Genomic DNA, 26,435 nt, shown 5'->3' with positions numbered 1-26,435 from the left:
CATGGAATAAAATGCAAGTTTCCTCTCACCTCTGCTCAGTCAGGATTAAAAAAATACAGGTCGTGAAACAGCAGACGTGACCTCCTGTGCTAACCTGATATGCTAAAACATGATCTAAACACCATTGTTACTTCTTATGGGCCTTGGTAAAAGGAATTTTCTCCAGAGAGATGTCATCTTAAAATACAAGGTCTTGATATTTAATTTGAATCCCTCCAGGCAGACTTTTCTGTCAGCCTTAACTCCTTTGATTTTGATAGCACTTTGTGGGTCTGGACGCACCAATCCAGATGGGGTTTAGTTTTTTATTACACATTGGTGTAGTACATTTTCATACATTTTGATTAAACAAACAAAAAAAACTCAACCTCAATTAATATTTTTTTTTCATATTTCACTCTCCTTTGTGTGTTCCTTGGTCCCAGTCTTTATCTGATGATCTCAGATACTGACACTTTAATTTTGGATCAAGTGACAGAAATAAATACAACAGGGTGGTAAACAAAACTTTACAGGTTATTTCCACCTCGAGACTCCAGTCAGTGTCTCTTCTTTTGAAGGTGTAGCTCCACTTGACCCATGAGGCTATCTCCTTTTTTTTATATAAAGGATGATAACCTGTCCACATTTAGAGTACCCCATGTCACTTAACACCAGTAAATACCACTCAGAATGATGCTTGTTTCAGAAATCCTTATTTAAAAAATAACATGGGGTGAGATGCTACCATGTCTTAGGCATTGCTGCAAAGGCAAGATAGTGGAAGAGACTACATCTGCAAATAAATGGAGTTTATTAATTTTACCTTCTTGGCAATCCATTAGTGATGCCAAAATACTTTAGATTTGATTTCCACATGTGCACATACATAAACCTGCCTTTTAGGTCTTTGGAATATTGGTAGAAATGTCTGTTTCTGATAACTGAAATAGTAAAGGGTGGTACATCTTCACACTGCTGTTATTCATGTTGGTTATTTATTGGTGAGGTATGTACTTCATTACTCTTGAAACTCTGGTTGATTAAGTGCTGAGGGTGTCCTCCTGCATGCTGTAGGGTGGATTCTGTAGCGTGGTTGCCCATCTTGCCTAAGTCACATAAAAATTCCTCAGGAATGAAAATTCCAGCAAGGAATAAACTTGGGAAATAAATGGTACACTGAATTTGCCATTTGCGTCTACTCTGCAGCTTGAGATGACTTTTAATTATTGAAAGGAGACAGAATGTAAGTCAAATCTATCTTTGTTTCTTTCCCTAAAGCAAATCTGTTCTGTAAATTTTCCTAGGTGATGACTATACCAATATTTCCCTGGTATAGGTTCTGGTTTCTTTTGAAAATTTTGTTAGATGTTTGAGATGTAACAGAATTCAACTGATTTGAGATTTTTTTCATCAGTTAACTCAAAGCAGATTGTTCAGTCTTTCCATTTAATGAACAAGGACAGGGACATACACACTTTCCTCTGCTACAGGCATATATCTAGAAAAATAGTATAGCAGTTAAATAGCCTCACCAACATGAACATTGAAAAAAGCTCCATCATATTTGTTCATGTTAGGAAAACCCGTGTGTTCATTTTTTGGGGGTCAAATACACTGGTTAATGCCTGATGGCAAAATTTGCAGTCATCAGCTAGACTGCATCCTCCTGTTTATGGTAAAGCCCTTCCTGAGGCAGAATAGGTGGTACCTGCATTTTAGCCCTTTGTGTGAGCAGTTGGGAGAGCATGGGATGAGGTGCGTGGACCTGGCTGCAGCACCTGGGATGCTTGGAGGGAGAGACAGTCATATTTAAAATGTCCCGTCCTGTCTCATCATGCACATGTGTACCTGGCAAAGAGAACTAGGAAGGTAATTCTTCAGTGTGTTCAGAGATATGAACTCTGAATATCTTCCATTTGGCATCCACTGTTGCTCTCAGCATGGGCAGCTTCTTTCTTCTTTTCTTTTGAAGAGAAGAGTTGTTATTTATTACAATATTAGCACATTTTTTGAAAATGTGCCACAAGAAATATTCAAAGAAGTAGGAAACTGAATGTTCTAGCTGTCGATTACAAATGTTTTTGGCCAGTACATTCAGGCACAGAATGGCATTTGCTTTTAGGGGCTTTCAAGGGAATAATGGGAACCCTACCGCCCTAAGAGAGAATTCAGATTTTGATTGCTGAGGAATGAGGTATTTCATCTTGCACCTGCTCCAAGTGGGAAATGGTTTCAAGTATTTATTTAATGCCTGTGAAAAAGAAACCCTGTAAAGAGAAGAAAAGGTATAAAAAAAAAGAGAGAGAGAAAAGGAAAAAATCAGTTTCTTAACAGGATTTTAAAACACAGCCAACCATGTGGTGGTGCTAAAGTTACAAAACATGAATCCTCCCAGAACTCTTACAAAATGTGCAGAATGTGGCCAGATGAGATATGACAACAAGTACAAATTATAGCAGTGGCAAACCAGTAAACATGGAAATCTGAGTAAATCAGTCATTTCAAATCTATTTGCCAAACTCTGTGTTTATCCTCTGTAAAACCTCATGATCTCCATGGGAAGCACTTCAGAGCAATCTCTGCAGGGCTTTTGCTGGGTGGAGTTAAGAATCAGGATATTCCACAGCAGGTTTTTGCAGACATTACAGCTAATCTTTCAGCCTAATTGAAATGAGCAATAATGATACATGCATTTTTTTTTTTCTTGAGTACCCAGTTCCAAATTTGAAACTGTTACATGAGCAGAAATTGAATACAAGGAACAGATAGATTAAGCACTTTTAGTTTAACAGTAAAAAACTGATTGCAATATTTCATTTGTGTGTTTATTCTTCATCTCCCAGGTATACAGTAGGGATATAGGGATTACATCCCTATGTGGATATTTTAGTATTTTGGAAGAAAAAAAGTGTTTTTTAGAGATGTCAGATTGGCTTTCTTTCTTATGGCTTCACCAGTACAATCCCATTAATTTCAATGCAGTCACTCTTGTGTGTGACAGTGCAGGATTTGTCCTGCAATCTCCAATCTTTTCCTGCTTATTTTTTTCTGGCCCACACTCCTCAAATCGTGAAAGTGCTCTGTTTTATATAGGCTAGGTAAGCCATGTTACAGTGGAAGCAATAAGCAAGTTTTAAACTGAAAGCACATTAAGAAATCAAAAGTAGAATTTTAAATTAATTTCCCTTCCCTTCTCTAGTTTAGTCTTTCCTGATTATTTATATATTCGCAGTAATTTATCTACCTCTAATAAACATTGAGATATGTTTTGGCCAACTGTCTACCATAAACCCAATATCTTACTCCCCACAGTAATGGTGATGGGGTTGGGGGGGTAAGCTCAGCTCAGACATCATCATTTTGTGAGTGGAGCTATGATTGTTTTTTTTTGTTGTTTTTAGCTTTTTTTCTTTTTTTTTTTTTTGGGGGGGGGGGCATATACTTCACCCCACGTGTCTACACTGCAGTTCATCTGCCACTTTATTGCTCCAACACTCAGTCTTCAGGGCTTCAGAAAAGACTTTTCATAGACTATTCATCCTTACTACCCTGACTATGTTTTTTCAGAAGTTCAGAAAACTATGCCAATTCTTTAATTTTCTTTTGCTGTTCTTTCCTCCCTCCACCCCTTTTCTAGAGCATTCATGAATGTGTTGGACAACAGATTTTGCAGCCCAGATTCCCTGAGAACTCTCCTCCTGACTTCTCTCCTAGCCATGAACTGACTGTTTATTATTAATCTGTTTCTTGTCCCTTAATCAGGTGTTAATTCAAACAAGGTGCTTCATTCCTATGTAACCACAGCTTAGTTTCCTTAAAAATCTGTGGAGAGGGACTTTGTTGAAAGCTTTTAGAAAAGTATATTATATCAATGGGATCATCCGTGCCCATGTGCTTATCGCCTTCAAAGAGCTCCAAAAGGAGTTTGAGACTTCAATAAGACTGAAGATTGAATAGATAGTATTACAGAAATATCAAGTATTAATAGTTGTTTTAATAGTCCTAACAGAGCTCTTTTTCATTTTCCTTCTTTGTGTTAATGTCTTTTTCTCTCCTTTTGAGGACCTGGGCAAAAATGTAGATATTCATCTGCACTGCAGATATTTGGTTGCCCCTCTCAGGCATCTCCTTCTGATGTCTCAGCCTTTGCTCTTTGCAAGTTGTCCCCATGTTCTGTTTGTCCTCCATCCTGTTTGGGCCATGCTGCAGGAGGAAATCAGTCATACTAGGAGAAAAATGTGCTGCTTGGGGGTTGCTTGTTTTAAGCAGAGAGGGAAAGGACTTTCCTGCAATCACTTGATATCCTTATATCTTAAGGAATGACAAAGAGTGATCTCATCACTTGGCTGTAGTCCAAAATAATGTCTCAGACATTGATCAATCACTGATGTTCCAGAAAACAATGCAAGAAATCTGGCTGTGCGCATAAACTCTGCATGTTAGAAGTCTCTTCCTGACACATGGCCTGAACACATGACCTCCTCCGAACACATGACCTCCTCCTAACATATGACCTGAAGCTCTTGCAATTACTTTGCAATAAAATAATTGCAAGGATCTGCCTGAGAAGTTGTCTTGTAGATGCTGTGCCTCACAAGTTTCAGCGCATCTGGATCTGGCTTGTTTCTAGCCCCCACATAAAGCTCTCGATTGCTCATGTGTCATTACGATACTTGTCCCTCTGTTTCTCCTCATTTTGAGTGGGATTTCCTATCAGAGTTACATAGAAGCATCTCTCTCTAGGTCTTACAGGCTACTATGGATGTGCTTGATGGATGTACTGGAAAGTATTTCACTCATAAATTAGTCTTGTTCCCCCACTCGCCCCCCTTTTTTCTCCTTGGTTGTAGTTTTTCAAGTCTTTTCATGGAACTGCAACATCCTGGAGGAAGTAGGAAGAGGAACAGAGCTTTCTTCAGTGTTTCCTAGCTAACCTGATATACTATGCCCAACATTGAGAAACCCATCTCTGGAGGATTTTTGAATTAAAAAAAAATCATAAAAAGTTGAACTTAAAAGCCTAAACATGGTTTGATTTCAGTTTGATCCCACTGTTAATGAGCCCATCTTTTATGCACAGTTTCTCTATCTTTCCTCTGATGTACAATAACAATTCCAGGTAGTTTCCTGAGGAGCTGTAGAATCATTACAGGGGACCCACAATCTGTGGGTGACCCTCCTGGTGAATGAGGGAAAGCCTGTTGATGTGGACCACCTAGATTTCAGAAAGGCCTTTGATACCGTCTCCCGTAGTATTCTCCTGGAGAAGCTGGCAGCTCATGGCTTGGGCAGGTACACTCTTTGCTAGGTTAAAAACTGGCTGGACGGCCAGACCCAGAAAGTGGTGGTGAACGGAGTGAAATCCAGCTGGCAACCAGTCACTGTGGTGTTCCCCAGGGGTTGGTGTTGGGACCCATTCTCTTTAATAACTTCGTTGATGTTTTGGATGAGGGAATTGAGTGCATCCTCAGTAAGTTTGCAGGTGACACCAACTTGGGGGGAAGTGTCGATCTGCCGGAGGGTAGGAAGGCCCTGCAGAGGGACCTGGACAGGATGGGTAGATGGGCAGAGGCCAATGGGATGAGGTTCAACATGGCTTAGTGCCGGGTCCTGCACTTTGGCCACAAGAACCCCATGCAACGCTACAGGCTTGGGGCAGAGTGGCTGGAAAGCTGTGCAAAGGAAAAGGATCTGGGGGTGCTGGTTGATGCTTACCTGAACATGAGCTGGCAGTGTGCCCAGGTGGCCAAGAAGGCCAACAGCATCCTGGCTTATATCAGGAATAGTGTAGCCAGCAGGACCAGGGAGGTGATCGTCCCCCTGTACTTGGCTCTGGTGAGGCCTCACCTTGTGTGCTGTGTTCAGCTTTGGGCCCCTCACTACAAGAAGGACATCAAGGCCCTGGAGTGTGTCCAGAGAAGGGCTACGAAGCTGTTGAAGGGCCTGGAACACAAGTCCTGTGAGGAGCGGCTGAGGGCACTGGGGTTGTTTAGTCTGGAGGAGAGGAGGCTCAGGGGAGACCTTATTGCTCTCTACAACTTCCTGAAAGGAAGCTGTGGGGAGCTGGGGGTCGGCCTCTTCTCGCACAGGTAACTAGTGACAGGACTAGAGGGAATTGTCTCAAGCTGCGCCAAGGGAGGTTGAAGTTAGAAATGAGGAGACATTTCTTCTCAGAAAGAGCAGTCAGGCATTGGGACAGGCTGCCCAGGGAGTTGGTGGAGTCACTGTCCCTGGGGGTGTTCAAGGAACGGCTGGACGTGGTGCTTAGGGACATGGTTTATTGTGTGACATTGGTAGTAGGGTGGTTGGACCAGATGATCTTGGAGATCTTTTCCAGCCTTAATGATTCTATGATTACTTGAGCCACATGAGACCTTTTATATTTACTTTTCACCATCCCATTTCCAAGTTTCTTTTACATTCATTTTTCTTAGGTTAACATTTATACCAATTTAGAGCGTTTTAGTTGGCAAATAATAATATGCCCCAGTCTAGTGGGAGACTTAAGGAGGGGTGTGACTTACTGACATTGTAGTCCAGGTTTATACCTGTATAGTTCCTAGAATCAGTATTTTCCAACAGCAGGGACAAACCCCCCTTTGATCCTGGTGCTCCAATGCAAATTTTTATTGCATTCCCAAACATTGCTGCATTTTGACTTCTGCAGCATTATCCCCCTAGTCCTGAGCCACAAGAAAACCATGGTTTTCTCTCACACTGTTCGTGCTCTGACAGTCCCCAAAGCATTTCTACTTCTCTCTGTGGCTGAGTGGTGGCTCAGAGATTGTTTTTTAAAAATCAAAAGTTAAAAGTAAATTTTTTTTTTATCTTTTCCAGCCTTGAACACGTACTAATAATGTGGGGTTTGGTATTTTTGCATATAATAACAATATCTGTTTGCCTGTGTTGCTTTGACTGGAGAAAATCGTGGTGAAGACCTACATTACTCATCCTGTGCTGAGCAAGATGTGCACTTGGCTCTGTTGACTTGGTGCTCTGGGGCACCCTGGTAGAAGAAAAAGACAATTATATCACAGTGGCAAAACAATAGCTTCTGCTTATTCTTCACCTAAAGCATGAGAGCCTAGTCCCAAAACCATTAAAGTCAAGGGAAGGATTCCCTTTGTTTTGCTCAGTTCTGGATCAAAGCCACTGTACAGAGGCACATTTTTTTCAATAGGTTAAAAAAATATAGTAACTTGCAGATTATTATTTTTGTATTTAAAATGAAGAATAATAGCATAGACTTACTATTCCCAACCCAGCTATGCTGAAATACTGAGAGTACAGACATTTAGCAAGAACTCAGATGAAATATTTGAAAAAAATAATTTATTGGTCAAAACCCACAGTATTAGGGAGACTGCAACTATTCATGAGTAGACAGTGAATTTGAAAAATAGGGCAAAGGAAAATGCAGGGGGGGCATTTGTTTAAAAAACTAGAAAAAATAATTTTGAGCTTTTTAAAGCATTTCATTTAGAAATGTGGCTTGATGTAATTTAAAAATACTGGCTTAACCCAAATCAACTGCAGTAAGGGTTCTCTTTTCCCCAGTATAAACCTTTTGCCTCCTTCCCCAGTTTTCTAACTTAGCCAGGCAGGAGTTTAATTGCCCAGCTGTGATTGTAAGGAAACTGTTCAACCATGGAAATTGCCATTGACTGCTTTGTGGCTGAGCCAGAAAAGTGAACCACATATACTCCTATTAACTTTTAGTCTAATCATTTTTTTTCTGCATGTTATGGAGAGTCATGCATACAGACATCTGTGTTTAATAGAATGAAGTTCTGAGAGCACTTCTTGATTCCCATTGCTTTCATCCTCACTGCCAGGGTTTTCAGCACTCACCGGGAAGAATTAAGGTGCTTCCTCTCCTGGCTCTGCTGAAAGGCATATTGTTTATTACATGTTGATGCAAATTAAGCCATCTGCCTTTGTTATGACAAAGAAAATTAGACTTTGCTGTAGGAATAAAAGCTCCCCGAGATTGGAAAGACCAGCTCCATGGACACACATTGCCTGGCTGGGGATGTGAAGATGTGCATGTTCATGGAACCAGAGGTCTCTCAAACCATCTTTAACCACATTGTAGCTCAACACCGCTATGGGATGCCCTTCACATCAGTGGAGACGCAATACCTCTGGGATGTGACCTTTGCTGTGCTGTCTCTATCACTCTCACCCCTCTCATGCCCCCTTTTGGACACGAGGAAAATGGGAGCAGCTTTAAGATTTTCCACTCAAGTGCCTGTCTCCTGCTGTCACCATCTGGCTACACTGGGGAGCTGACAATTACTTTCTGTTTCAGAATGACTGATACCATCATTTTCACAGTTCCAGGACCCAAAGAGTCCTCTAGCGCCAGGAAGGGAGGGGTGGAGGTAGCACAGCTTTACTGTGTCTGCGTGAGCACGCCTCATCTGGGTCTTCTGTACTGCACAAAGCATTATTCAGCATAAAAAAGGCCCACTGTGTCCAGTCAAAGGTTGGTTTGGTCCATGCCTTTCCTCTGCCAGCACCTAGAGCAGATACTTAAAAAAAAAGTTTTGAGGAATAATATAAATCTGTATCTATCCAAGTTTCAGGAATCAGTAGGACAGATGTCTCCAGAGGCATAGGCTGCTCCGCAGTCCTCAGATGTAATGCTTTCAGATAAATTTCTACCATGGATTTGTCTGGTCAAACCCATTTATACCATGAGCTTTTGTGACATCTGAGCCATGAGTTCTATGCTTTAATTATATGTTGTGTGGAGACAGTACTTCCTTCTCTGTGTTTTAAACCCACTGTTGAAAAATTTTATTAGGTGCCCTCTAGTTTCTGGATTATGGGCAATAGTTGTTAACCTTTCCAGATTGGCTTTCTCTATGGCCAAACGTGATTGCCAAAATTAACATGCCGTACATGTTCTCTCTTTCATGTTTTTCCCAGGCATGAAAGTCTGAGCTATTTCACATCTCTTGTGGAGCCATTCCTGACTTGGACACAGCATGAGATTTTATGTTCATGATGCTTCCTCCTTTGGGGACAAAAGAGGATAGCAGAACTGCATGATACCCAAGATAAAGGTATGCTATGAAGCCATATAATTTGGCATAATGATGTGTGCATTTTTTTTTCTCATTTTCTTTCCTAATCATTCTAAATATTACACCAGTATTTTTTATTCCTGTTGACAACTGAGCTGATGTTTTCAGAGAAGGTTGTAGAGTAGCACTAAGTTGAGTTAGCTAATATCCTGTTGTTTTCCTTGTATGCCTTAAGTTGTTTTCTCTATGTACATAACTTTGCATATCTCATGACAATATTAACAGCCTGGTACAGCACTGTACACAGAAACAGCTGCTGAGATTCATCTGAGCACTTAGTTTTCCATCATTGGTTCTGTCAGGAATAGTAGAGCATGCAGACTGGTCAGAGAATGAAGTGAATGAGCAAAGACATCTGAGATCATCACTCCCAGACCTGCGAGTGGCAGACAGTGTAAAAAGGTTCACCACAATTAGCAGCACAGTTAGAGACATTTCTGTGCTATTTTTTTTTGATAAATTTCTGTACATTTTGTTCATTTTTTTTTTTCAAAGCAGCCTGGAAAACAGTGGAAATGTATCAATTTCTAAACATACAATAGCAAATTATTTAGAAAAAACTTTTTTTTTGCAAAAAGTTTTTGTGCTAACTTAAAATCAAAATGAGAAGTTGCATTTGACCCAGTATATAAAAATATTTCTTTTAAGAACAGATATCAAAATGAAAATTGTTTTGTAGTTATCTAGATTTAAGTGTGACACTGTGAGAACAGAATACTGCAGAAAAAATTTCTTCAGAAACATAATCATCCAGTTCACTCCTGACTTCACAAAACAGTTTGATCTACGAGGCAGAACTCAGGAGGTCTTTAAGCTAGCATTGTACAAAGTATCAGGTGACGGGAAGGCAAAGATCATGTTTTCACTTATGTGAAAAGCCACTGAAAGCAATAGTTGTAAACCCACTTTGATGCGTTGTGCGTGGTAACAGACAAAGAGCGAAGGTTCACCCCATCCCAGGACGAGTGGGGTAAATTGCCATTGGAAATGTCTCCTTCTTTTTGTCCAGTACCTCCTCCATAATCCTAGCTTAAGATGTTTTGACAGACCTAAAATAACACAGGTTAGGTAATTAACAGGGCAACACTCAGAGGAGAAAACCAGGCACTAGAATTTGATTGACACTCCAGATAATTTAATCTCTGTGACTCATTGCCCATCTTTGTGAAGTGAAATAACATCCTTTCACCTCACTCAAGTTTTGTGAAAATTCACCCAGGGAGAGACAGGGAAAGGCTTACACATTGTAACACCCAGCACTGCTGCTCCCATTTGGAGGTGTAACTGCAAGACAGATGGAAACTTGTGCTTGCTTCTTGTCTGATTTGGTAGGTATTGGATTAGGTTATGTCCAGTGGAACAGCTTCAAAGAAATAGAGAGGGCAAGCCCAGCTGCAGCTGGTACCCTTTCATCCTCTGCTTTGATCTGTATTTGAATGAGAGGGGAGAGAGAAGTTCGAATGTTTTCTGGGTGGAGAGGGAACCACACGTGGTTCTTGTGTACCTTGTCCTGAGCTCTCAGATAAAAGGGGAATCAACACTCTGCTCTTCTGTTTCTCTTTTGTGAAGAGTCCGATCCCATAAATGTGCTCTAGCAGTCCTCGGGGAAAGCAGGCAGGAGAGCCATGAGTTTGCTTATCTCAGTGGGGTCTAGGAATGAAGAATATGCAAAGCCATTCTGCATAATCAGGACAAACATCCTTGGAGCATGCCTAGATCCTTAAGGATATTTACTGACAGATGTGGAATAATTAAGACCTGAGAACCTGAGACATCTCCCAAGTGAGGTGGAATCAGAGAAGGGATTTTGAAGACACGGTTTTTGTACTCCAGAAGATTAAGTACTTTTGCAGATCTAGACCAAACATTCAATCATTGGTGCCCTGCTGAAAGCCTCCAAGGAGCTTAATTCTGTGGAAAATATAATGTGTAGCTGGGTGCTTAAATAGTATGTTACACAGGGTGTGGACTGAGATCATATGCATAGATTCAACTGCAGGATGGCCTAGCTTTTACATACTTGAATAGAAACATTGCCATAAATTTTAGCTATATTGAAAATATTTTCTGTGACTGATGCTGTTTTAGAAAGGCAGTAGACGAGCACTGCTGGGTTTGAGCATGAACAGTATTTAATGTAACGGCTTTGCGTGACTTGAGTCTTCTCAGGGTAGGAGCTTCTGCATGAACAGGCATCATGCTATTGCCTCATGTTTTCATTGAATGTGAGAGCACAATTGTATTGCTGAGAATAATGATAACACTGTACAACTCACTGAGTTTTAAGAGTCTGACAAAGGCCGTTAAAGATCAAAGTAAATAGGGGGTACAGAATGTGAGGTTTTCTAACACCTCCCAGTCCCACAGTCATCGTTCAGGATACTCCCAAGGTCACAACACCCTTGGGAAGCACTGCCTTGGGTCAGAAGAAGGGAACATTTTGCAAAGGACTCCTGTGACAAATGGCATATACTCACCTCCAGCTGCTCGCAGAGAAAAGGCTCTTCTATTTTTTCAAATCCATTAGGAACATAAGAAAAACTGCCAAAGAGATTATCTTCCTGGGAAATGGAGCACTGGAGAAGGAATGCGACATTTTAAAGCACATCTACTACACCCCGGCTGAGTCATGTCACTTCTAAATGCCTTGGAGTAGAACGCTTACCCACCCCATCATTAAATTATGAGTATTAATGGGACTTACAAGAGTGCATCCACAGGGAAATACACTTCATCTCTCTGTTTGTTTCCCTCATGATGACACTGTATACACTGTATGCTTTATTGGCAACAGATCCTTTTCATTTGAGATGTATAAAGCCTTATTTACAGTACAACAGTTTTAATTACAGATACCAGAGTGATAAAAGGGACAGAAAGAAGGGAGTACTCCATAATTGTCTGTCCTTCTCTCTGATCAGCAGGACTCCACTCAGTTTCCTCACAATTGCTCCCCAAAGGAAGGAAAAGTATATAAATATGTAAGATGAGATTTAATTACTGAAAGCACATCAAAAGTTTTATATGTTTCCTTGATTGAAACCTTCCCTGGAGTCATGATAAGCATCTGACAGAAAAATAGGCCACTAATTAGTAAAGAAAGTAAATGATACTCATACATGGCAATATCTGCTTTAATAGAGTTAGAAAGTGTTGGTATTGATTTGCAAGAAATAGTGCTTAAGGACAAGGGTTGCAAGATGGACCCCAGAAGGCCAAGGTGCTGGGTGAAAGCCCTGACCCCATGGCCAAGGCTGTGCTCTTGAGAGGAATTGGCTCCTCAGCCTGTAACCCAGAACAGAACAGCGGTAAATCCTCTCCCATTACTGAAGTGGGACATTAGGGCTCACTTTTGAGAAATGGGAAGTACCTGTTGCTTTCAGTGAAGCCAGCATCCAACATATCTGATTTTCTGGTGGACGCTGGCAATCCTCTGAAACCAACTCCTTCACTGGGAGCACATGTTCCCACCTTGACTTTTTATGTGGAAAAGTAAACAAACAACAACAAAAATAACAACAAATGAACAAACAAAAATTTCCAGCAAGTTTTGAAGGTGTGTTTGCTCCACTGCAGAGCAGAAGCAGATTTTTGAGAACATAAAATCACCTTTAGGTCAGAGAAATTATTGCCCATGCAGGTGTACTTCTAAATTATTTTTCAGGTATAAGGCAGTGCTGTGTCTCTGGGAATGTGGGCTCACTCTCAAAAAGTTATTCTCTGTAGGCTTTGTTTGCGTGACTTTTCCTGGTGTTCTCTGGTTGATTAGTTTAGATTGATGCAATTAGTGTAATTAAGTGTAATTATGAATTCTGGTGCAAATTCATGTAATCATATATTTACAATTTGTAATTAGGTAATTATAATATGTGATTAGTGATATAAAATGTAATGTCATTACTCAATGCTAATTAAATTATGTATAAAAAAGATGCCCTGGACACACACAAAGGATAATCTCAAAATGTTCATTCTTTGGGAATATCTTTAGGAATTCCTTTCTGAATGATCCAACCCCTCCTGTTTCACATATGGAACCAGGACCTGCAAAAATCTGATTTTATGAAGCAAAACTTTTTCCTTATCTCAATGTAGACAGTTGAAAAAATGTCCTCACTCTCCACCTGTGTCTCCCAACCTCTTTTCTACATACTTCAAAAGAAAGAAAGCCAAAAAGAGAGCTTCAATAAAACATGCAAAGGTTTAGCAGCAGCAGCAACAGAACAGTATTGAGAAGTAACAAAGAGATTTATGTTTCGGAATTGTCATGATTTGTGCTCCATTTTATTGAAACCATTTTTTCTATGCAATATTTAATCTCTGAGTAGACTGTTTAAAATACAGCAATTAAGTGCCTTTAAATGTTGATCTCTGAGGACCCAAGATGAAGTACATGGATTTTGCTTGTGGATACCTTGGGGAAATCTTTTGGGAAATGAAATATCCATTTCATAATCAGCAGTAAATATTATCTGAACACCTTCATGATCACCATGGCAGCATAAGGCTGCAGGTTGGACACCCTAGGGTATGTTTACAAAGTCTTCTGTGGTATGTTCAGACTGCTGCCATGGGGCTGGCTTCCTTTTAGTAGGGAACACTGGACCTGAAAGGAAAGCTGTATATGTGGCCAGAGGTTTCCCTCTGAAGGATATGGAAGTCTTCATGCTAGAGCTGTAGCATTTAGCAGCGTGCCATGCTTAATTGGACAAACTGTCTATTTTGAATGTCTAGATGTCTGCCTGACAGACATCCTTGTGTATAAGGACTAAATAAATGGAGCCCATCATGTTTGCTAGACACTTTCTCAAGATATTGAGGTTATTGGTCAATGGATGGGATGATGGAGCAAAATGTCACTCCCACACTAACCTAGCCAAAATACGCATGTCTCAACCTTTTAGTGTAAAAACCCTCTGAATTCCAGGATTTTAGAATATCCCAGTAAGCATTTCCCTTCATCTGTAGGACTAACAGTGCCTTTTAAAATACCGAAATCTCACATTAAGGTATTAACCTGTTGTACTCCAAAGTTGTAGCAGATCTCTCAAGTATATAAACAAATGATTATTCTTGTCTGGGCTGTCTTGGAGCCCAATTTCTATTGAGCTATGCAGCTACAAAGCAAAACATGTTGAAGCTCCTTTTTTTTTTTTTTTTTTGTTTCCCCTCTTTGAGTAAATGTAACTCTAAGTTTATTTCAGTCAAAGTATTCCCAAACTGGTGAAATAAGTGAGAAGACCATCAGGCACTGCAGAATTTAATTTTTAGCCTCATGTCATTGGCTAGAATAGCCACAAGAGGAGATTGTTTCATCCATGCAGTAAAACATAATCTTCCTGAACACTGTTGGCATTCTTTAGCTAAGGACTAAAACGTTTCATGAGCCCCAAAAGGGGCTTTGGCTGTGAGCTGCTCTTCAGAATCTTGAGGGACTTCTGCCACTGGCCATCTTCTGGTGCCAAACACTCCATACAAATCAGGATATATGTGCAAGGATTAGTAAAACTTCATACCAGCCTTATTAAAAATGATATGAATTCAGAACAGGCACAGAGTCAGCAGCTAAGTTTGAAGAAGGGTTGTGTCATATCCTGCTACATGTTGGCAAATTTCCACTGCAATCAATACCTTCTCACAGCTAATATCTTTCTGAGCTCCTAAAGCAAGTGCTTTGAAATAATTCTAACCTGAGTGCAAATTTTGTCTTGCCAGGGAAAATAAGATCAAACTTTCCAACAACTGCATTAAGAACCATTCTGAAGAACTAGCATTCCATATTGGTTTCCAAACAGTTTGGTCTTGTCTACACTTGAAAAGAGGAGTATGAGCAGAATCTAGGCTTGTTTTCAATTAGGGCTGAAAATAGAGTATGAACAGGGCCATAAGCAGAACATAAGAACTGCTGTAAACAGAGAGAAACTAATTTGTTGGGGCACTCTGCTCCATGAAGCTCTTTGGTAAAATATGTTAATTCACTTACCACCTCATTCACAAAATTCTCACTGATGCATGAGGAATTCATGCCATCAGTTTCCATCAAAGCCTGCAAACACTAACCATGAAAATATCCTCTGCACAGATGGAAGAATAAATTGTGTAGCTCCACTATGAAATAAATGTGGATGTTACCAAATAAAGAACAGGTCTGTGCACAGATCCTGTAAAAAACAGTCTGTGATGTCTGGCTGTGAAGCTAGTCGAAGCACATCAAGGCAAGTCAAAGGGAAATAGTTTAGATCTGAAAAGGGTTAGGTGCCTGGGGGGGATTTGGAATAAAAATAAATACACATAATTGAAATAAGGGGAAAACAACATCTTTTGACAGCAGAAATGCATGTGAAGATAGGAGCAAGATAGAAACTACCAAAAACAGGAATTGCTTTTTCAAGATACGTTAGAGTCCTTCAAAATGTCTGTAAAGGAAATAAGATCATCAGGATAGGTTTATCATTAGAAGAAAAGGAATATTAAAGGACCTTAGTTCAGTCTGAATAAAAAAGATAAATTTCAAGTAAACTGACATGGAGTTTACCCACGGTTGGGTTTGCAGTAATAAAGTCGGTGAGGGAATAAGCTGTGTGATTTACAGGCAGTAAGCTTCTGTAAAATTTACAAACTGCTGTTATAAAATGTCACCTTTTATGATGCATTCCACTCAGTCTGCATATATAAAGGGCACCGCACTGGAAAAGAGTAGCAAAAGCAAAGCAGTCTTCTGTCCTACATAGCTACCGTTTTTGCTTTTACAACAGTAGCAGAGATCTATCATCCAAGGACCCTGCTGCTAGACCTTTTCCTCATTAATTTTTCTGTTTGTGTAGGTACACTGTTGTCCTTGCCACCATTAACAGAAAATTTAAGATGGTTTAAATGAGACAAATTTTTGTAAGATGTTCATGGGTGAACAGTGCAGGGCTCTCTCTATCCCCCTCAATATTTATATAAATACAAGGCTTATGATAAATTTGGGCAATTTTCTCTTTCCCCTGCTTTCATTCAATTGCTTCATCTGTGTTTGTGCAAAGCTGAGGCATGATAGGCCTTAAGAATCCAGAGCCCAAACTAACCTTTTTTACGAGGTTCTGAGTTTCTGAGTTAAACATCTGCTGAATTTGGGAACACAACATCCATTTCCAATCCAACTAATATATCACAGAATCATAGAATGGTTCGGGTTGGAACGGACCTTGAAGATCACCTGGTTTAAACACCCCTGCCATAGGCAGGGACACCTTCCACTAGAACAGCTTGCTAAAGCACCATTCATCCTGGCCTTGAACACTTCCAGGAATGTGGGGCATCCACAACTTCTCTGGGCAACCTGGTCCAGTGCCTCACCACTCTCATGTAAAGAATTTCTCATAGTAAAGAATTTCTTCCTTTTATCTAGTCTAAATCTATCCTCTTTTAGTTTAAAACAATTACCCCTTGTCCTATTACTGTATTCCCTGACAGAGTCCCTTCCCATCTTTCCTGTAGGCCTTCTTTAAGCACTAGAAGGCTGCTATGAGGTCTCCTTCTCCAGATCTGTAAGAACCTCCAAGATCCCCTCCTCAAAGGTGTAGAGTCTGTTAGAAGATGGTACTGGCTTTGCTGGAAGAGTTACCAGCTACTTCCCAGGGTTAACTTCTGGACGTTACCAGGTGTCCCACATGACAGTCATCCTGGGTGGTGTTTTCAGGTTTCTGGTCAGCCTGGCTAGGAGATTGCCAGGCTTGGCTCCTCAGCCAGGCGATTAATGCTGAATGAGCTCCTTCAGAGTCACAGCCCTGTCCCTGACTACTTCCAAAGCTGCCTTTGCAAACCAACTCCTCCAAATTTCTGTATCAACTTGGGCGTGGGGGCTAAGTCCTGCCCAGTACCTTACCTGCAATTGAAAGCTTGAACATTATTTTAGTGGGCTCTTTGCAGTCTGGCGTGGTTGATACAGTTGCCTCTGATCTAAGTGGAAATTATTCTTCTTTTGGCATGAGCAAAACCCACCGCACTTCTAGAACTGAAATTTTAACTGGGCTGTATTTAGGAAGTTCAGCAAAATAAATCAATAATGGTGGAGATAAAACTTCAGTTTAATGGTAGCTATTATAGTAAAACAGCACTCAGTACACAACCATTTAACCACCCTATGGCCATTGTTTCTACAGTTTACTCTGACAGAATGACTGCTATCATTCTAAGTTTAAAATAAGGTCTTTATAATTGTAGGTTGCTCAAAATAATAGATATTATATCTACTGCCTAGCTTGCAAAATATTTAAATTCAAACTGCTCATAAACAGAACGACAAATAAATATAGTTTAGGAACTATCTTTTTTTTTGGTGAAAATTGGATGAGCCTCATTTACTTTAGCAGAGAAATGTGTCTGACGGCATGTAGGACGGCAAGCCAGGGGCTGTGAACCTTTGAGAAAAAAACTAAGAATATTGTGTTGTGTGATGGGTAGCAACCAGCAACCTGTACCAGGAGTGTGTGATGCTGGAGGGTGTGTAGGACACCAGTGTCAAACTCCACCTAAACAGGATCGTGCCCGTAGCTGGGGTTCAGTGAAGGAAGGGAAGGAGGGAACTGCTTAGTTATCTACTTTTTTTGTATGCAGCTGTGAGGAGGGGGTTGAAGCTATTGCCAAGACAACTTGTGAGTCTTATGTTTTTGTTAAATGGATTTGGGTGGTTTATTAACTGTTGCCTGTTCTGGTTTCATAAAATTTTACCTTCCTAATAAAATTGAATTTAAGTAATTGAGAGCTGGAAAGTCAGAGAGTACAGGAAAACATGAGAATCTGAAGTAACCTGGGGGGGAATAATTTCATGCTTTGTCAGTAAAACAAAGCATAGGCCAAGTGTCATGCTAACACAACTCCACTGCTTCTGATGCTGGGAACTAAAGGATGTGATCATTTTTCAGTACTCCATTTGTGGACGTTCTTTGACTTATAGTGGGTTGGCTCACAAGAGAATGGAAGTTTTACATGGCCAGGACCTTGCATGCAAGAGAAACAGAGAATAAATGCAGTAAAATCAAATGGTATTAAAGGAAGAAAAACAGATAGAAAAACAGGAAGGTGCTGTGGCTTTGTATGTTGAATGAGAATTTCAGTATTACATGTTCCTCTCATTGACATCAATACTAACATTCAGAGCAGTAACACTGATCCAAGGCTGGACATTTCTGGTTGTCATGCACATGCAGAGTGTGTTTTTTCTCACACCGTGCTTCTGGGGTTGTACTGTTGCCTTGCTGTACAAAAACGTGGTAGGTAGGAGATTAGACATGGTGAACACTGTATCTGACCTGGGCCAACAGGAATGGCACACAAAAGAATGTCCTGCATGAGAAAGGTTGAAAAGTTTGAAAGCAGAGAGGTCCAAAAGAAGGAAAATTAAGTGCATCTCTTGACAGGTATTTGCAATAGACATTTCTTCCTGCAATATATTTTTTCCTCATACCTTCATGGAATTTGAATTTTCTTGATGCATTTTTTTTTTTTTTCTTTCTGGCCTGTGTATTTGAATGTGATCACTGATAGCCAGAAACACGTTAAGTCTTGTAAAAGCACATAGAGCAATCTATGCAGGAGCCAGGTGAGTTTATAAAGCACAAGATTAATGTCACAGTTCCACAGATTAAGTGACTTAAATCAGGATTGCAATGAGACTCTGTCTCAGGACTAAAAACAGAGCATGGGTCTATGAGTCCTTTTAGCATAAAGCCATCCCTCCTCTATGAATGTGTTTGTCTGTTCCTGTTGAAATCCATCCCAATACTTCCACTGATTTTAATGAATCAGAAGAGGCCACCAGCACCTGTTCCTTCAGGTCTGTCCCCTGCACTAATACATAGTTTGAATTGCATTCTGCAACATATGTCAAGCATCTGATAGGAAGGTATTAAAGCAAATCCATAATATATATAGATATATATTTTCCAGTAGAATTTCTCAAGTTAAGGAAGAATAATAATTAGAATTATATTATTTCATCATCAAATACAACAAGTTGGCATTTCAAAGCACAGAGTATTTTTTTTAAATGAATACAAATAGATGCTGTACCCAGTTAGAAAGTTAATGAAAAATCTTCACCTGTATTGAACTATTTCCTCTGTGTACAGAATTGCTCTACCAAAAATCTTTGGACTATGTCTAACTTCTCTGTCAGCAGTAGAGGACCTGGCACTTATCTTTCTAGAATCACTTTTTTTTTTTTTTTTTTTTTTTTCCTCCCCTCATTTCTGCTAGTTTGGGGAGTAAGTAATATTCAGTTGTACCAGAAAGTTGGACCTGATCCAAACGTAGCCCTTCTGTACTATAGGGAAATGGAGTGCTGCAAAACCATACTTGTGATTTGAATGGGCACAAACAGTTTTACATGTGATTGGATTATGTGCCCGTTATGTTTTCTTCCTTCTCACCTGCTTATCTTTCCATTTATAAGTCCCCTTCCTGCAAAAGGAAAATTTAGAGAATTAGGTTACCTGTCCAAATCTAATAAATTGCTTTTGTGTACAATAGCACAGTACATGTCTGCATACTATTTTCCAACCTCATCACCTTCTGTGCACAGAAGAGGTGGTGCTCAGGGAACAAGCAGATATTCGGTAGTGCTGTTTTCCTCATTGTTCGCTGTGCAGCTCCATGAATTATTTACGCACACTATTCAAAGCATATTCAGAAGACAATTATTAATTTCTTCCTGGGCTCTCCTTTGATGTTCATTGCTACAGTATCCAAATGCTTCACAAATGTTAATGTACTTACTCTTATACTGTTCACTGTGAGAAGTATTAGCTTCATTTTAGTGATCAGGAACTATGAGACAGGGATAGAGGTCAAAAATATCTCTGGTTGCATACTCACAAGGAGGCGTCAGGGATTTGATCCAAGACTATCCAGCATATTGCCTTTGGCTGCAGCTGCACCTGCTCCAGCCTTCTGCAAATATGACTCTGGTGCCTTGCTAGGCACCCAGTGGTGCCTACACTGCCAGCCCCACTGAAATACTGTTTGGCAGAGATGGAGAGGTAACACAGTTTTTCAGAGACAGGGATCCTCTACCACCGCTAGGTCTGGAAACTAGATGTTGAGCTGCCTTGAGCTTGTATTGTCATGCCACAAGTCTGCCACAAGACTGGCTGTTGGCCAGTCACTGGTAGACTCCAGGACTCCATTTTGGAGAGTTTTCCATGACAACAGTTACTTATACAACACCTGGGCACAATCATTTACATTTTCATTTCAGACCACTTTCCCTATTTATGTGATTCAGCAAAAAGAGGAATTTACTTACAGTAAAACTTAGGGACTATGACTTAAGGAAGGAACCTTTGCTGATCTGAAGTTATGCAGGTGTATATGTAGGTGTTTCCAATCCCCTTTATGCAGGAATGTTCAGCACTTGGCACGGCTTCTCAAAGGGAGCTGCTTCCTGTGCCGGTGCTTGTCTTCAGGGTGATTTCACAGCTTTGCTCCCTGAAATTGGGCAGAATCATGGCATAAGGTGATATGGCCTCAGGCCAGTTTCTACAGCTCCCTGCAGTTGCTGTTGGGATGCTTTGGAGGCATTACTCAGAAGATATGTTAAATATGTCTTAAAGGAGAGGAGAAAGGCTAAATTATTCTAAGATCTGCAAAAATAATATTCAAGTGTCTAAGCAGTGCTCCAGCATCCTTTATCAAATTAGAGGAGTAGGTCAGACTTGTCACAGCCGATTGATCTCAGGCACTGGTTAACAGCACCTCTTGCTGCTTCCACAGGAAGGTCATTTCTGCAACTTAGAAGAAGGGGGAAAAATACCTTGACTGCAATATTTTGCTCAAGGTGGCACAGGGTGGCAATCCTAAGGGGATTTATAACCCTCACAAAATTCTGTGACCATCCCTTCACTGAAGAAATAAGATGGATGAGGGATTAAGGTTCCTTAGGAAATTGGCTGGTGGTTCTGAAGATATTATGAGACCCTCTGTCTCAGATATCTATTCAGGAGGTAAGCACTTTTGTTTTTTTAACAATGGGCTTTTGCTAAACTTTCATCAAAACCAGTGGAAGAAATGGACATTTCTATTAGAAACAAAGAAATTAATCAAGTGATTGGTGAGTTGCCTTCTCGGAAAGACCCTGCGAAGCATGGATGGGCTCCCGAGAAACATTTAATTTTTGTAACTATCAACAAGAGTTTGGACTGAACTTGTGAACATCATTAAAAGACACATTGTTATCTGATAAATTGAAAGGGTACTAGAGGTAGACACTGGGATGACATCCAACCAGTAATTCTAACAGAAAGCAATTATTGCTAAAACAGAAATAATAAAAATCAAAACTCAGTTTTTGAGACCCAAATATCGTCAGCCTTGTGGATGTGATTACAAAATGGTTCTGCACCTAATTTCTCTGTTTCATTTTTCAGGCTCAGAGGTGGTTACTATCACACAGTAATAACTGGGCACTTATGCACAGTCATACAGCAATGTTATGGATTGCCTGTGGAGGATTTTCATCCTTAATTATTTATTTATTGAATTACAATGCAGAGAGATTGATTAGATTGAGGATAGGATGGGAATACTAATGAAGACTGGCTCTCGATTTGGGATGCATTTTGAAGACTATCCCATCATTTTGAAGAAAATCCCATTAATTTTAGCCTTGGGGCAGCAACAGTTAATGCTGGAGTCATGCATGTGCAAACACAGGGGACATAGGTGTAGAAGTGCGTGGGTGACAATCATATTCTGTCAAACAAGGCTTGCTGAGGAGTATGCTGTGCCTATACTGCTGGAGCAAAGTATATAATATCAACATCCCTGGAATTTTGCAGCCATGATACTGCTGAAACGAGAGGTCTTTTCTGTGAACGTATTCATCAGTTATAAATCTTTGCCAGTCTGAGTTAATTGCCTGTAGTTTTTGTGTTGATTTCACGCAGTTCATCTTCACTGTTTCACGTTAACTTAGCCTAGTAGAACAGCTACCTCAAGTGGCATTGTTTCTGCCTTCTAGTTGGATAATTTAAACTTCTTAAATGGGAGATTAGGAGATAGCATTTGCTAAATAATTAATCACCTATACTCTTGTTTGCATGCTAAAATTTTTTCTTGTGGGGATAAATGGGTACTTGCATGAAGAATGATCCTTTTGCACGAAACTTTGTTGCAGCCAATATTAAGTGTCATGGGAAATCAACATGGCTGCAATGAATAGGTGTTAAGAATATAAATGAGTGTGCTTAAAAATTCTTGGGTTATCTGAATTTCAAGCTGAATACAGAAGCAACGCTCAAAGAATGATTTTAAAAATCAATAATTTAGTGCATGCACAAAGCCAGCATTTTATTTCTATTCCGCTTTGGATTTGTCGTGTGTTTTTGTTTGTTTATTTGTTTCGTCTGTTTTGTTGTTTTTATGCTTTTTCTTCTTCCAGCATAAGGGAGATGTGGAAGCATATTTTTGGCTGCATTGTTATAAGGAGGGATGTAATTCTGTGAGTAGTGAGGGTGCTTCTTCCATGCTGTGATTCTGCCACAGAGCTTGACCCATGATACGGACTCTGGTGTCCTCTTCTCTTCACTCATGCCTGAGAAAGGCAAAAAGTGAGAAGGATATTGCATGAAGGGGGCAGGAAGGCCGAGGATTTTCTTCTATCCTCCAGTGCTAGCAGCCCTGCTAAAGGGAGATCAGCAATGGCACCATGGAAGAGCTCAGGTTGCTACGGAAATGTGCAGCATAACATACAGAAAAACAAATGAGCAAACCTTGAAAAAGAAAGCAATACACCATCCTTGCCCAGAAGAGCCTAAAAGGGACTGTAAATACCTTTGTGAGTCTTTACTCCTACTTCAACTTAGAATTCTCTTCACATATTGCTTTATAGTTCCTAAACAGCATCTTAGAACTTTAAAGATCAGAAGCCCCTAGACCTCCTGCTAGTATAATAAGATTAGTTTCCTGCCTATTCGAGTGTGTCTGTGCATATTTAGAGAATTGGGGCTGGAAGCAGGGGACAAAGGGAAAGGAAGGCAGGCTGAAGTACCTGTTTTCTCACTAATCTGCTGGGAACACATAATTATAATCTGCACCTTAAAACATCAAAACATCTTTCAGAAATACTTGCACTCCATAGTGGATAATTATTCCTATAAAATCATGAGGAAGCAACATATTCAAGAACACTTGGTGTAGTTCACTTTAGAAGAACATCTATATTAAAAGATTAAAAGAACAATAAATGGAGTTGTTCCTCGCAAAGCACTGAAATTCATCTGAGCTGATGGATTTGAATGCATGCTTGTCAAATATAGGTAATGTTCAGCTACACTGTAAATCACACACTACCATAGCTTGTGCCTACTGATGTTACATATAAATGATGTGCTAATGCTGCTTCTTCTTGATTTTATCAAATATATTCAGCCTCACATTGAATGGGCTAGACCTGTATAATTTAACATGGCTTTACTTATTAAATGCAGATTTGGTTTGACTTGTGGCAGAGGTGTGAGAATAGGTCAGGCAGGAAGCTGTCTCAGAATCTGAAAATTTAGTTGAAATTAAAGTATTTTTAGGTTTTATCAAATTTAAGCACTCTATCCTTTTTGTTTGGATTTATAGGCCTGAAAAGATGGTGACCTGAGCTAGTTGAAAACAGGGCTTTAACCATCTCCTGCAATAGCTGTAGTTTTGCTAATTCAGAAAACATTTAATTAAAAGACTGAAGATTTATACAATACTCAAATGTATCAGGTCTGGAAACTGCTTCTAGTCTTCACGTTGAGAAAGTAGTAATGAGAGAGTTCATGAGAGTTTATTTTTGTGGTAGTAAATAGTTCTGCTGGGTGGTTCTTCTACGGGCTCAGAAATTTGATGCGCTCCTATAGATTCTCTGCATTGGGTTTCAGTCAGCTTGTAAGAGAAGTGGTATTAATCCTCATTCTTTCACTTTTGTCTGTCATCACTGATTGAAGCCTCCTGTCCCCTCCAAAAGGGGCTACTGCTTTGTTAGGAGTCCAAGTCTGACTGGCTGAAACACTGCTCTGCTATTTCTGCATCTACTTTTTGGCCTACATGTAAACACCCTGTCCTCTGAAATGTCTTATCCTTTTTTTTGAGAAGACATCCTGGGAAGCTGGTGAAGGGAAATGGTCCAGATAGATTATAATGAAATAACCTAGACCTTGAGCTTCAGATGCAAAGTTAAATATTCAATTTTGTTAAAAAAAAAAAACACAAAAACACAAAAACTGTTAGTATAATTTTGTCTAAAGTTTTCTCACGTGGTTTCTGCTTTTTGAGGAGGGTAAGGGGGAAAACTATGTTCTGTCCAAGGGCATGAGCTTGTCAGAAAGCCACTTAAAGCATTTTACTTTACTACAAAGGAATAAAGACACTAGATGGACTTAATATTTGGGGCTTTCATATGTCAGAACTGGGAATAAAATGAGGATGTGCTGAGGGACCAGACCATGCTGACTTTTCTGCCTTGAGCACACTCTTACCCTGTAAGAGTACTGCAGTATTTTGCTTCCAGGCATATCACCCAGTTGTTCAGCTTCTTGGGTGCATTAGTGCTGGTGGGGTGAATAAAACTTTGCAGAAGATGAGCCTGAAGGAGTTTGTTACAAAAGTAAGTTACAAAGTTAGTTACTTGCAATAGCTTGAGGAGAGTTAGGGATTGTCATAGAACTGTTAGGGGTTAACAAGTTGGGACAAAAATGTATTTTATTTATTTTTTAACTATTAACTTCTCTTTTCATCCTTTTAAAGAATTTTAAACTGCAACCCTAATGTTAATTTATAGAATCATAGAACCATAGAATGGCCTGGGTTGGAAGGAACCTCTAAGATCATCTAGTTCCAACCCCCTGCCATGGGCAGGGATGCCACCCACTAGATCAGGTTGCTCAGGGCCTCATCTAACTTGGTCTTGAACACCTCCAGGGACGGGGCATCCACAACCTCTCTGGGCAACCTGTTCCAGTGTCTCACCAGCCTATGAATGAAGAATTTCCTCCTAGCCTCTAATCTAAATCTCCCCTCTTTTAGTTTAAAACCTTTCCCCCTCATCCTGTCATTATCTGAGAAAAGAGTTACTTTCCATCTTTTTTATAAGCCCCCTTTAAGTACTGAAAAGCCTCAATGAGGTCACCCTGGAGTTTTCTCTTCTTTAGGCTGAACAGCCCCAGCTCTGTCAGCCTTTCTTTGTAGGAGAGGTGCTCCAGCCCCTTGATCATCTTTGTGGCCCTCCTCTGGACCCTCTCTAACAGGTCCACACCCTTCTTGTGCTGGGGGCCCCAGACCTGGACGCAGCACTGCAAGTGGGGCCTCACGAGGGCAGAGCAGAAGGGGACAATCCCCTCCCTCAACCTGCTTGCCATGTCTCTGTTGATGCAGCCCGGGACGCAGTTGGCCTTCAGGGCTGCAAGCACACACTGCTGGCTCATGTCGAGCTTTTTGTCCACCAGATCCCCCAAGTCCTTCTCTGCAGGGCTGCTCTCAATGAGTTCTTCTCTCAGCCTGTACTCATGTTTGGGATCGCCCTCACTCAGGTGCAGCACCTTGCTCTTGGACTTGTTGAACATCATTAGGTTCACGTGGGCCCAATTCTCAAGCTTGTCCAGGTCCCTTTGGATGGCGTCCCTTCCTTTTGTTCTATCAACTGCACCACTCAGCTTGGTGTCAGATTTGACCCGCAGTTGGGTGGCATGATGAGCAAATGCTACTTACCTGTTCCCTGGCATCCCAAGCAGATAATACCTGCCTTCTACCAGGCATTATAAACAGATTCCTTGGCAATGTGAGAGAAAAACACCTTCTGTATTCCCTGGTAAAATGTGGAGGTGCTACTTGCCCTCTGCTTATTATTATAAGTAAAGAGCTTGCATGTACTTTCTGCCTTGTATCAGCAGTAGAGATCAGAGATTGCCATTTTTTTAGCTTCATTCTCACCTTTATATACATATAGAATCACAGATTATGACGTTTCTTTCTTTACTTACAACTAGTAGTGGAAGCAGTCATCACAGTAGTAACAGCAGTGTTGCATTTGTATCTAGAAGACCTATCTCAGATCTGAGATTCTGGATTTTTCTTAAAATAAAACTGAGGGAATGTGCCAACTCAGGTAGTTTCTCATTATTTATCTTGTGAATGAAATTTATGGTAGTGTTCACACAAAGCTTGAAGAATGTGTGAATGCTTTGAAAGGCGTTCTTGATGTTATGGAGGTTTGCTTTCTCTCTCAAATAATTGATCACTAGAGGTGAAAACAGGCTTAGAAAGAATTCAGTCTGGAGTGGGCACAGTAACTACAAATCCTGGCTGGAATGAGCCATCTTTTGTAGCAAATGTGCCTACAGGATATCC

At 40.3% G+C, this 26,435-nt stretch overlaps 1 long non-coding RNA gene across 3 annotated transcripts in view; it reads left to right on the top strand.

Moving 5' to 3' along the window:
- Window positions 1-26,435, top strand: part of LOC308191999 — an 81,755-nt gene that overhangs the window by 30,508 nt on the left and 24,812 nt on the right. For all 3 annotated transcript variants that reach the window (XR_013948456.1, XR_013948457.1, XR_013948458.1), the window contains exon 2: window positions 8,917-9,053. This is a non-coding gene — a long non-coding RNA (uncharacterized lncRNA). The remainder of the gene's footprint in view (window positions 1-8,916; window positions 9,054-26,435) is intronic.

The sequence above is a fragment of the Anser brachyrhynchus genome (assembly GCF_964034855.1).
Source record: "Anser brachyrhynchus genome assembly, chromosome: 3".
Classification (NCBI taxonomy): domain Eukaryota; kingdom Metazoa; phylum Chordata; class Aves; order Anseriformes; family Anatidae; genus Anser; species Anser brachyrhynchus.
The sequence above is the reverse complement of the archived record's forward strand: the minus strand, read 5'-3'. Positions and strand labels throughout refer to the sequence as shown.